Here is an 11,815-nt window from a genome sequence, read left to right as displayed (position 1 = left end):
TATTATATATAATATAGAAATATATAATTATAATATATAATCCTATATATATGTTATAGATAAATAAATATAAATATATTATTACATAGAGATTTCTTGTGAGGAATTGGCTTTTGCAATGTGGAGGATGAGAAGTTTCATGATCTGCCGTCTGCAAGCTGGAGACAGAGGAAAGCCAGTGGTATAATTAGTCTAAGTCTGAAAGTTTGTAAACCAGGAGAGCTAATTGTTTAAGTCCTAGTCTGAGGCCTGGAGAAGATGAGATGAGAGGTCCCCGCTTAATTAGTGAAGCAGGAATACAGAGTAAATTCCTCTTTCCCTCTGCCTTTTGTTCTGTTCAAGCTCTCAACAGATTGGATGATGCCCATTCACATTGGGGAGAACAATCTACTTTACTGAGTCCACAATTTCAAATGCTAGTTGCATTCAGAAACACCCTTACAGATATACCCAGAAGCGATGTTTAATCTAAGAACTCCATGGTCAAGCAAGTTGACACAAAAATAACCATTACACTGCCCTTACAATATTTTCAATTTATAAAACATGCAGATTTTATGACTATGAACAATCACACATCCTTTGGAAAGGGAAGCATTATCTATAATAAAATACCCTATTTCTAGCTGCATAAAATTTATTTTGAGTTTGGATTGCAACTTTCATCTTCTAATAAGCATTGTTCTTTTGAAAGTGTAGTATATGGTATGAATTCACTTTAATATATATTCCTACTTTTTTCTCTAACCAGTCAGCTTTGCTACTTCTTCACTCTTCTTCACTGTCCACAGTATCCAAACGCTTTGGGAAATATTCCTGAGATCTCCTCTCCAAGATAAAGCCACAGACAATCACCTGGAAATTTCTTTGCCAACTAAAGCTGACTGACTGAAAACAGAGAAAGCTACTAACATTGTAGCTAAAACAAAGCACTTTCAAATTATATTTTTCTTCTAGATGATTCTTGGCCAAAAAAAATTTGGAACATTTTTGACAATATATTGTAAAGAAGAATAGAAGCCATATTTTATGAAGCATAGTCAGTTTCTAATAATGTCAAGTAACCATAAATACAGTAGTGAAGATCTTAATTTCCTTCCTATTTCTATCCCTATGAAAGAGCCCCATCTTGAATTTCCAAAAAATGGATTTGTTCCAATTTCCACTCTGAGCAAGGAATTGCAATAATGAAATGAATTTGAAAAAGGACCCAAGAACTTAATAAAAGAAAAAGTATTAGAAAACAAAGAAGATAAGTTACAGATAAGAATTATTACTATCTCAATATATATCAGACAATTTGGTTAAACATGGTTCTTTGTAGAAATACAGGCACAATTAGGCTATAAAGGAAAAGGCTCTCTCTGGGAGACATGGAAAACATAATGAGCTTCTCTGGTTCCATGTTCTCAAGTATAAGATGGAAATAATATCCACCACCAAAGTTGTTTTGAGAATCCATTAATCTAATATAGATGAAAATAGACTATGTCAATAAATACTATCTAATATACATACTCAAAGCCTATAATAGTCAGTTGAGTGGTACAAGTTCAATAAAATTTAGTTTCCTTGATAATATATAAATCTAAAATATGAGATTAAAGATTTCAAAATATGAAATTAAAAAAAAACCTTTTATTCTGACCATTTCTCTACTCCTCGTGCTTATACTAACACTGGGAAAAGCTGGGATAAACTTAAAGACTCCTCAACATACGGTCCTTTCTTCAAAAATAAACTTGTTCATTATTTAGAATTTGGAGATGTACACATTGAAAGGAAATTTACTAGGATGAATTGCAAGAATTGAATATAGAATTATAATAGAATTTGTCTCAAACTTCTGTATACAGTGATTATCCTCTAATAGATATGGTATTATAGTTGGCAAAGTCAATGGTGATTTTGACAATACTCTGTCAATGCTATTTCAGTGATGCACATATTATTTGAAAACATCTAAATTTACAAAGAGCCCTACGCTACTTATTGTTGAGTAACAACTTTTATCTCAAAAGATCGTACCTAGAACAACAAACATTTACTATCTCAGAGCTTCTCTAGGTCAGAACCCTTGGAGAGACTTAGCTGGCTGCATCTGGCTCAGGGTCCTTCATGGGGTTGCAGTTCTTTACCTGAGTAGGGGAAGCTGCAGTCGCCAGTTGGGAGGACTCAGCCCCTCACTGGGTCTCAGTGGGAGACTTCAGTTGTTTGCCACCTGGGCCCCTGCACAGGCTACCCGAGCCTTCTCACAGCACGAGTGATCAAGAGAGAACCAGTCAGAACAAGCACGGCGGAATCTGCACAAGCGTTCTATGACCTCGTCTCGGATGCCGCGTGCTGCCCCTGCCCCCATATTCCACCTATTAGAAGAAGGGAACGAAGACAAGACAGCCCTCAGGGGAAGTGAATGAGGCTCTACGTCCTGAATGAAGAGAATCAAAGAACGTGTGGACAAATTTTAAGACCACAGGAATGGCAATATGTGTTTGCTCAAATTTCATGCTCTTCATGGAAATTGAGAGCCCTTTGGCCGGAGTCTTTCTTTCGCATAGCTATCCTCCCATGCTGCCCAGGAGGCCTCTAACTTAAAAGCTTTATTGTTCCACCTAACGGCCAGTATATAAATAATCGTTATTCTTTTTCTTCCTCCAGAATAAATGCTGGCAAGTTTTCTTGTATCTAAATTTCCATGTTCTCCCCTCTAGAAGTAAAAGAAGGTGATAATGTATGCTGATAAATTGATTTTGCTCCTTATAACTAGAAAGCATTTCTGAATGTTTCCTTAGTTTACTTTTAGTTCAACATATTTTTCTTCATTTTGCAAAATATAATTTCTGACACTACCCCCAGAGTTGGCTCAATTATCACAGAAATACAATTGACACAAACTTAGAAGCACACAGATCCCTAGATGGTTACTGTAACTTAGCTGGTAAAATAATAACTTAAAAGTAGATGTTTCTGTTAACAGCCGTCACTTCCACAGCCTGAAATGTCAGAGGCTAATTTTTTTCTAAACCATACAAAAATATATATCCTGAGTTGTGGATCATAAATTGCTCTGAGTTTAATAGTTTGTAGTTTGCAAACTACTATTTTTTTAACCTTGGGCTGTCATTTAAAAAGTTATCCATCATATTAACTAGAAAGATACAACTTTATTTTTATGGAATAACACACAGGAAAACCTCATCTTAAACTATGAAAATATGTACATCTTTTAAAAATAAACCCTGAATACTGATGATTAAATTATTCCTGAGCTTTCTAAAAATACTTTCACATCTTAAGATATAAAGCACCTTTTCCACACTGGTATATATGTTATGCATCAAATTAATATGTATTTCTTAAAATGTTGTTGCTACAATGATTACAATGAAAGTCAATCATTAAGTCTTTTGAGAATCTACCAGAAATTTAAAATGAATCTTCAACATCAGAGAAATAATCCTCCCATCAAAATCAAGAATATTCTTACTATATCCTTGGCAGATGAACAGCAAAGGCTTTCCCAAACTTTCTTGCTCATGAAAATTTCATGAGATGCTGGCTAAAAATTACACGTATCTATGCCTTTTCCCTGACCTACTGAATCAGAACTCCAGGGGAGAGTCAAGGAGTCTGTATTTTTATCAAGAAACCTAGGTTATTCTTTGCATGGAGTAAGTGTGAGAGATGCTGATTTAATCATTATTTAAGCATTAATGGTGAAAATTACTTATTACTCTACCCAAAAACCCCTTTAAAAGAACTTTAATTGTTGAGAATTACACTGCTGATTGAGTCAAATTTTCCTCCCTGGCATTTCCACCATCAGCCCTAGCTCAGCCTCCTGGAGCCACCCTGAGGATATCTAAATCCTTTGCCATAGAGAAGTGTTTCAAATGTTTGAAGAGAACTTCCTGTTCTTGCCTCTCTCTGTCTCTTGGATGTGTCCTCTTCCTTGATTGACAAGCTCCTGTTTCCTCAGACATTCTACACATAATATAATTCCCAGAACCTTAACCATGCCTACGTTCCACTCCTCCTCCTCTAGCCACTTCACACTACTTCACACTTGCCAACATCGTCCTTGCCTACATTCTTACCCAACCTCCACAGGGACACAACCTCCACATGGGCTCTGATCAGAAGGAGGACACCATGGTCTACATAATACTCTAAAGTCCCATTAACTCTTTAACAGACTTGTCACACTTTTTGGTTCACATTGAACTTACAGTCAATTTAAAGATCTTTGGCTTCTGGATTTGAACTGCTCCTAACACTATCTACTTCTCTGCCCTGACATACTTGCCTTATTAATTTCTTGGATCCAAAGACTTTACATTGAATTCTATGAAATTTCATCTTATGAATGTTCTTCAGTTGTTCCAATAGTACAGAATGCTAGGGCCTGCTGGAAAGACAAATGAGGTAGACACCAAAGGGACCCATTAGTCTGTGTAGCTCAGCCTCACTCTCCAGGCCCATCTCCAGTTCTCAGAAAGAGGTATATGTCCAATAAGTTTAAGTGAACAAGTCAAGGACCAGAACTAGAATCAACACACTTCTGATCCTTGATCCCAATGTCTTTCCTACTATAAACACTGTACCATGTCCATAACACACTTACAGTCTAAGAGAGGAAATAATAGTAATAATGATAATAGCTATCATTTACTATCTGACAGAAAATGTGTTAGATATATATTATATAGACTATTACATTTAATCCTCCAAAACAATGCTGTAAGATGGGCACTACTGTTTATATTTTAAAATTAAAGAATATGTGGCTTTAAAAATGGTAAGAAATTTCCCAAGGCAGTGGTAACACAGGTTTTAGACGTGAAAAAATCTGATTTCAGAAGCCACACTCTTAACCACTAAGCTATATATCCATCTTACAACATTGTTGGGAAAACAGAATATAATTAAATGAAAAATTGTGTGATCACAACATTAAGGCATAGGACATAGCCTTGAGTATTTATGGAAGTATGGACTCAAATTGATGGTCAACTTTCTCGTATTTGGGGCATATATGAGATGCAGGGTAGGTGTTCATCAGTATTCCTAGAGCCAAGTGTGTCTCTATCTTAGCAGTTAACCTCATTTATTATAATTGCCTATATTTGTATTTTTTCATATAGACTACGAGTTTCTTGAAATCTGATTCTCTCTCCTCCATCCTTCTACCCACAGCACACAGCACAAGGCACACAGGAGACATTCAAGATATATAGTTGAATGAACACATAAATGTATTCCTTATTCCAGTTGTACATATGTACATATAAACCAAAATAAAATTTGTTTTTAAAAAGAATTGATAATCTTAGAGAAAAACCTATCATAGAAATTCCACTAAACAGATAAGGCAAGACTGTTCAAATCAGCTAACCATTTAAACTTTTATTCTCATATACTGCTTGTTTTGAATAGATGTAGTTGTTCAAAAACTAAAAAAATACCAACATGAAGGAAATTCACTGACATTTCAAAGTTTAAACCCAGTAAGTTTCAAGTCCCCAGGAGTCATTCTTATTTTTCAGTCCATTAGAAATAAAAAAGTCCCGACAAGGCATCATATCAGAAAGAGTAGATGCAGGAAGAACCTTCCTCTGGGAAACGTCATGTTCCACAGTAAACGCTTACTTACACTCTTTTACCTTTCACATGATACCTTGTCTTATAAAGGTTGCTAATTTTCACAGCTCCAGCACTCAGAAGCGTGGATTTTGGCAAAATGTAATCATCCAATGTTACTCTTTTGGAAAGACATACTGTTAGAATAGCTTGTTTGTTTTTCTTTTACACAAAGCTTACAGAAAACTAAACCTTGGTAACTACTCATCTTCTACTTACAGACATGTCATATTATTTTACGACACACTATACTCTGTATTTTAAATATTACGTGGAAAAATTCAGTTGGTTTAAAGAATTCAGACCCATAAGAGAGACCAGAGAATTTGACAAAAAAGGGTTAGTCCCTTGCTGGTTGGTTACTACACTTCACAAAATTAGACATTTTTTCTGCTTAAAAAACGGCCACTGAACCAACCGGGTACTTTTCATTCACCTTCAGATCACTGTAACACTAAGCATGAGCTTTGAATTCAGACATTAATGATTTTAAGTTCCTGATTCCCTACCTACTAGCTGAGAAACCTCGGGCTAATCATTTAAACTGTGACTTTGAGTCTTATCTATAAAACGGGAATAACAAAGTCTACTTATCACCACAAATGTAATGTTTGTGATCTTTAAAGCAAAATACTGCATGCACGAATGTTAGATGTGATGATGCTGATGATAAGGACATCATGCCAAACCAAGGAGCATCTCAGAGTCATCCAATAAGGAGGATACATGAATACCAGTCATATTACCGTGTTTTACACACAGTCCTATTCCTCTCCTAGGAGACATGTGAATGTATTATCTATCATTCCCTACTTTACAGATGGGAAAATTGTAGTTCAACTAACTTGTTACCATTATCAATTTTGAGTGTTTATTGGGTGCCAAGAAACCATGCTATATATTTTACCTGTGTTATTTATGTTCATTCTGTTATTAGCCTCAGGAAGAGAAGAGATTGACAAGATATTTTGGTAAACATCTCTTGTTTAAAGGAGACAGCAATTTTTCTTCGTTTGCTTTCAAGCCAATGCGTCTCAGTCTTTAATGTGACTAGAAATCACTCGATCTCGCTAACACGCAGGCTCTGATTTCAGTGAGTCTGCAGTGCGGCCTGCTCGGCTCTGCTCTCGGGTGATGCTGCTGGTTCACTCTGTGTCCCAGTCTGCTTATACTAACAGCAGGTCAGGTCTGAGTATGCCTTACCTTGGTCAGTGCACTTTCATTAGTCCTACTAACTGCCCTACACATTTGGTATAGAAACTATCATTGTTAGACTTATATAGGGAGAAAAAGATTACAAAGAAGCTAAGATTTTGCAAGACATTGTAGCTTACTAGCATTGAGGTCAGCAATACAAAAACTCAGGAGCCCTGGGCTCTCTCTGGCATAACGCATAGCTTCCTCCATTCTGCAAAGCAATTTACCTAATCTTAGTTCACACTAATTTTACTAATTCATTGCTTTTTGTTTTGCTCTCTTCATATTTGTTACTTATCAATTCACATTATTAAAGTAATTATAGTTAATACTTAAATTCTCAATTAGTCTGCCTTGTTTTTTTGACACTTCATGACCACATCATTAGAATTAATTAGAATATTAAAGGGAAGTTATACTTATCTGCAACAAAAGTGAGTTAAATTAATTTTTCCTTCTGTTACAAATATTGTATCGTTAAAAAAGAGAAAAGACATGCCCTGCGGAGTCTCCTTTTGTAAGAAGAGGGCTTTGACAGAGTTTTCAGTCACCCATATGCAAGAAGTATAAATTTGTCCGTTTCTGGAAGAGAATTTAGAAATTTGTATTTCTAGTACATGTCTTATATATGAATATTCTCTGTTCTAATTATCCCATTGACAGTAATGTATGTCAAAGAAAATAATCATCTATAAAATTTTTACTACAAGATGTTACAATATAGTTTATAATGTAAATTTAGAAATAACTGGGGGATTGGTAAATCAACCTTAGTAAAGCCATGAATTAGAAAGAAATTATACTGTAGAGAAATTTTTTTAAAAGATGCTTGTGTTTTAAGCCAACAAAAACCTTGCATTACAAAACAGTAACTTAATAAATCGTACTTCAACTGCATACGCACTCACTTGCCTGTACATATATACCTTCTACAGCAAGTAGAAAGAAATGCACTAAAATATGAGTTAGCTGTACTTTCCTGAGTAATTTTTACTTTCTTATGTAGTTTCTAAATATTCTCTGACAAAATTTGTTTTCAAGAAGGGAGGTAAAAAAGAAAAAAGAAAAAAGCCATATTAAAGCACAGCCCATTGTCTTTACAGCTGCTCTAAAAAAGTTCCATAAAGGTGAGTGAATGGAAGAGAGACAAGAAGACCGGCAGCACTGAGAACCGATTCTGCCCTGACATCTGGGCAGAGAAGTAAAGCATTAAAGACAAGAATATGCCCGGCTCCTTTCTGAGCCAGATTAAGGGCAAGCCAGCCGAGGGGAGCTGCCAAATAAGCCAGTTTATAAAGAGTACTAAATTATCACCTCAATAAATCTAAAATGTGTTGCCAGTTAACTCAGATCTCCCTACACATGAGCGACTAGTGAAATATAAAATGATCGACTTCCCTCCCTAAAATAGAAAACAACAAACAACAAAGCCTGCCTTACCTGAGTTTATTTTAACCCCTTTAAACAGACGTATTCACAAAGAAAACATCTGAGTGCAAACTAAATCAGCCTGCCTAGGGCCCAAGTATTTTGGAAGGTTCTGCTTTAGTCTTATTTCAATAATCTTTTTTTTTTTTTTGAGTCTGGTAACTTGGCTATACTTACTAAAAGATGCTTAAACACAATTATTTCAGCTAGTGTACTGGTTCTGACTTTGTAAGTTTAAATATATCTGGAAGTTTTAAAACAGGAATTACGTACTGGCCACTTTGGAGTAAAATTAAATACCCTGAGAACAGAAAGAAACAAGACTAGTCAGGGGCCCCTCAAAGTGATACGGAATTGTCTTTAAATTTGTACCTAAGAGTGGTTTTGTACACCATCTGTAAATTTATTTATCTAGCCTTCTATTAAGATTTAATTTTAAAAAAGAAGACCTACATCTATAATTGCCATATGCATGTCTTCTTTAGGACTTGGAGTACCTTCAAAAGCTGAAACCCTGTCTTTTTCACTTTTGTAATCACACAGCTTAACATAGTAGATTACACAAAGTCAGCACAGAATGCATACAAATTATATGTATGAATAAATGGATAAGGTAGATGGATGGAAATATGGATAGATATATGAACCTATTTCTTAAGAAATGGATTTTAGGACTTAACCTACTTAATAAGCAAATAACGTCTTCTTATGGTATCTACTTCAAGCAACATATTCTAAATGTTTTGACCAGATTCTGAAGGACATGCCTTTACGCTTACGCAGCCCATAGGATGACTGATCATCGTGTAATTCTGGCTTTTTCCCGTCATCCTCCTTGCAGTCTTACTCTACAAGTCTTTCTACAAAAGGTCTATAAATAAAATTCTCTCCTCCCCTCATTGTTTGTATATCAGGAATAACAATACAAGCATTTCAGTTTGTTTTGTACAGCACTCTGGGTTTATAAAACACTTTCAAAATCATCTCTCAAGGAACCATATGAAATATAGATGAGGAAACTGAGGCTGAAGAATGAAGGGAGTGTCAACCTGCACAGTCAGTATGTGTTAGACCCTATTCTCCGAGTCAAATCGTCTGAATGCAAATCCACTGTTCTCCCATTTGCCACAGACACATCGGCTTATTACAGCTTCCTCCAGCACTGACAGAGTTAAAAGCATGGCTTCTAACCACTAGTCCCACAGATGTGTCTGCATTCCTTAGTTTCCGCTAATTACACACTTGCTGTCAACATTGCATATTTCAGTGAAAGTGACAATTCCACTTCCATCTCTCAGCCATCTGAAGGCTTCCTTTCCAGGAAGACAGCAGGTCTGGGGCAAACTATGGGAAGGACTGTGGCAAAGATGTGTCCCACAGCTGGCAGCCCTCATTTAAATCGGAATGAATTCAAAGATGGAAGATGTTAAGATGGGCTGGAGATGCACTGTGTATAAGGCTTAAATGTTGCCCCATGTGCCCAACAAGGTTGACATCTTTGGTATTTAGCTGGACTATCACCCTACTAATAAGGTATGGGAAGAATGCTTTTAAATAAAAAGGATTCGCAAGGCAGTTAAAAATGTTATCAGAAAGACTGAAATTGAACAGGAAGCATGAAGGCTTCAAAACCATTCTCACTATTTAACTGGGGGAGCCGCTCCATTAGCTCAGCTAATTGAACAGTCTGTTATCTCACTTGGATTGTCACTGCAGAAGAAAAAGGGGCTGTATTTTTGTTCCCTGAAACGGAATCTAAAACTGGTGAAGAAAGGCAAGGGACAGGATATATGCTGATTACTTTATTTTGACACTAGATCTGTGACTAGAATTAGCTGTGCTCAGATATAAATATCCTTTTAGACATATCCATCCACAGGCAATCTATATTATAATTGGCAAAACTGGCCAAGAAGAAATGAGAGCAGAGAAAAAAGAAACTTTGCCAATACTTAGGAAGAAATAAAATCTATGTAGTGTTATTCAATGATGCAAGCATATAGAATAAGATGAGCAGCCGTATTATACTTAGTAAAATGATACAAAGGTAAAGGCAGACGAAAACACTTTTCCTTTTTATACATGTGTTTTTAGCATTGTGCTCTAAATTTTTTTTAAATACTAAAATAAAAGGTACATTCTGTGAATCCAATTGAATGTAAAGATACAAATGTACTTGAGCTAGCTACTTGGCTAACTATTGTGAAGAAACTGAAACTCAGATCCACATTTCATACTATATATGAAAATATATTTTAACTGAAATATGTTTCAATGAAAAATGCCAACAATATAAGTTGAGAAGGACTTTCTCACCCAAAATGCAACAGAAGGAATGACAACAAAATCATTAACCAAAAAATTGAGGATAAAAAGACTGAAGGTTTTTGTAGGCCAAGGTAGCATTAAAAACAAATCAAGGCACAATATATTTAAAGTACTAAAAGGAAAAAATGTATACCCACGAGTAATACAGCTGGCAAGATTACCATTCACAACTGAAGCAGAAGTCACAGGAGTTCATCATCACTGACCTGGCCACTCACCTAGACTTACAAGAACTGTTAAAGGGACTTGTTTAAATGGAAAAGAAAAGACCATAACTAGAAACAAGAAGGCTATAAAAGAAAAAAATCTCACTGATAAAAGGCAAACATATAGTAAAGGTAGTGGATTAACTACCTATAAAGCTAGAATATGCGTTAAAAAAACCAAAAGCAGTACGCTCATTTATAGCTAAAATAATTAGTTAAGCAATATACAAAATAATAAAATATAAAGTCAAAAACATAAGAGGTGATGAGGGGAGTAAAAATGTACTGTTTTTAGAATGCACTCCAACTTAAGGGACCATCAGCTTAAAACAGGCAGCTATATCATTAGGTTGTTATAAATAAACCTCATAGTAATCACAAAACAAAAATCTGTAACAGATACACAAAAAGAGAAAGAATACAAACTTAACACTAAAGAAAATGATCAAATCACAACAGAAAGGAACAAGAGAAGAAAGGAGCAAAGAACCAGAAAAACAATTAACAAAATGGCAATAAGTACTTACACACCAATAATTACCTTAAGTATGAATACACTAAATCCTCCAATCAAAAGACACAGGGTGGCCATATGGATAAAAAAATAAGACCCATACATAAACTGCCTATGTGAGACTCATTTCAGAGCTAAAGACACACAGACTAAACTGAAACAAAAGAAAAGGGTATTCCACACAAATGGAAAGTTTTAAAAAGCTAGGGTAGCAACACTTATATTAGACAAAAAAAAAACAAAAAAAAACAACAAAAAAAAACCAACAAAGACTGTAACAAGAAACAAAGAGGGCATTACATAACGATAGAGAGATTAACCCAACAGAAGGATATCTACACATCCAACACAGAAGCACCTAAATACGTAAAGCAAATACTAATATACATAAAGCGAGATATGGACAGGAATATAATACTAGTAAGGGACCTTATAGTTAAATCAATGGGTAAAACATCCAGACAAAAAATCAGTAAGAAAACACTGGCCGTATGGCATATTA

General features: G+C 35.3%; 1 long non-coding RNA gene across 2 annotated transcripts in view; it reads right to left on the bottom strand.

The window, feature by feature from the left end:
- LOC116279403 (uncharacterized) overlaps positions 1–2,246 on the bottom strand; it is a 92,872-nt gene extending 90,626 nt beyond the window's left edge. For both annotated transcript variants that reach the window (XR_012059035.1, XR_012059039.1), the window contains exon 1: positions 2,139–2,246. This is a non-coding gene — a long non-coding RNA (uncharacterized lncRNA). The remainder of the gene's footprint in view (positions 1–2,138) is intronic.
- Between the last annotated feature and the right edge of the window lie 9,569 nt (positions 2,247–11,815).

Source organism: Vicugna pacos, chromosome 15, assembly GCF_048564905.1.
Source record: "Vicugna pacos chromosome 15, VicPac4, whole genome shotgun sequence".
NCBI classification, from domain to species: Eukaryota; Metazoa; Chordata; class Mammalia; order Artiodactyla; family Camelidae; genus Vicugna; species Vicugna pacos.
Note: the sequence above shows the minus strand (reverse complement) of the source record. Positions and strands in the feature narration are given on the sequence as shown.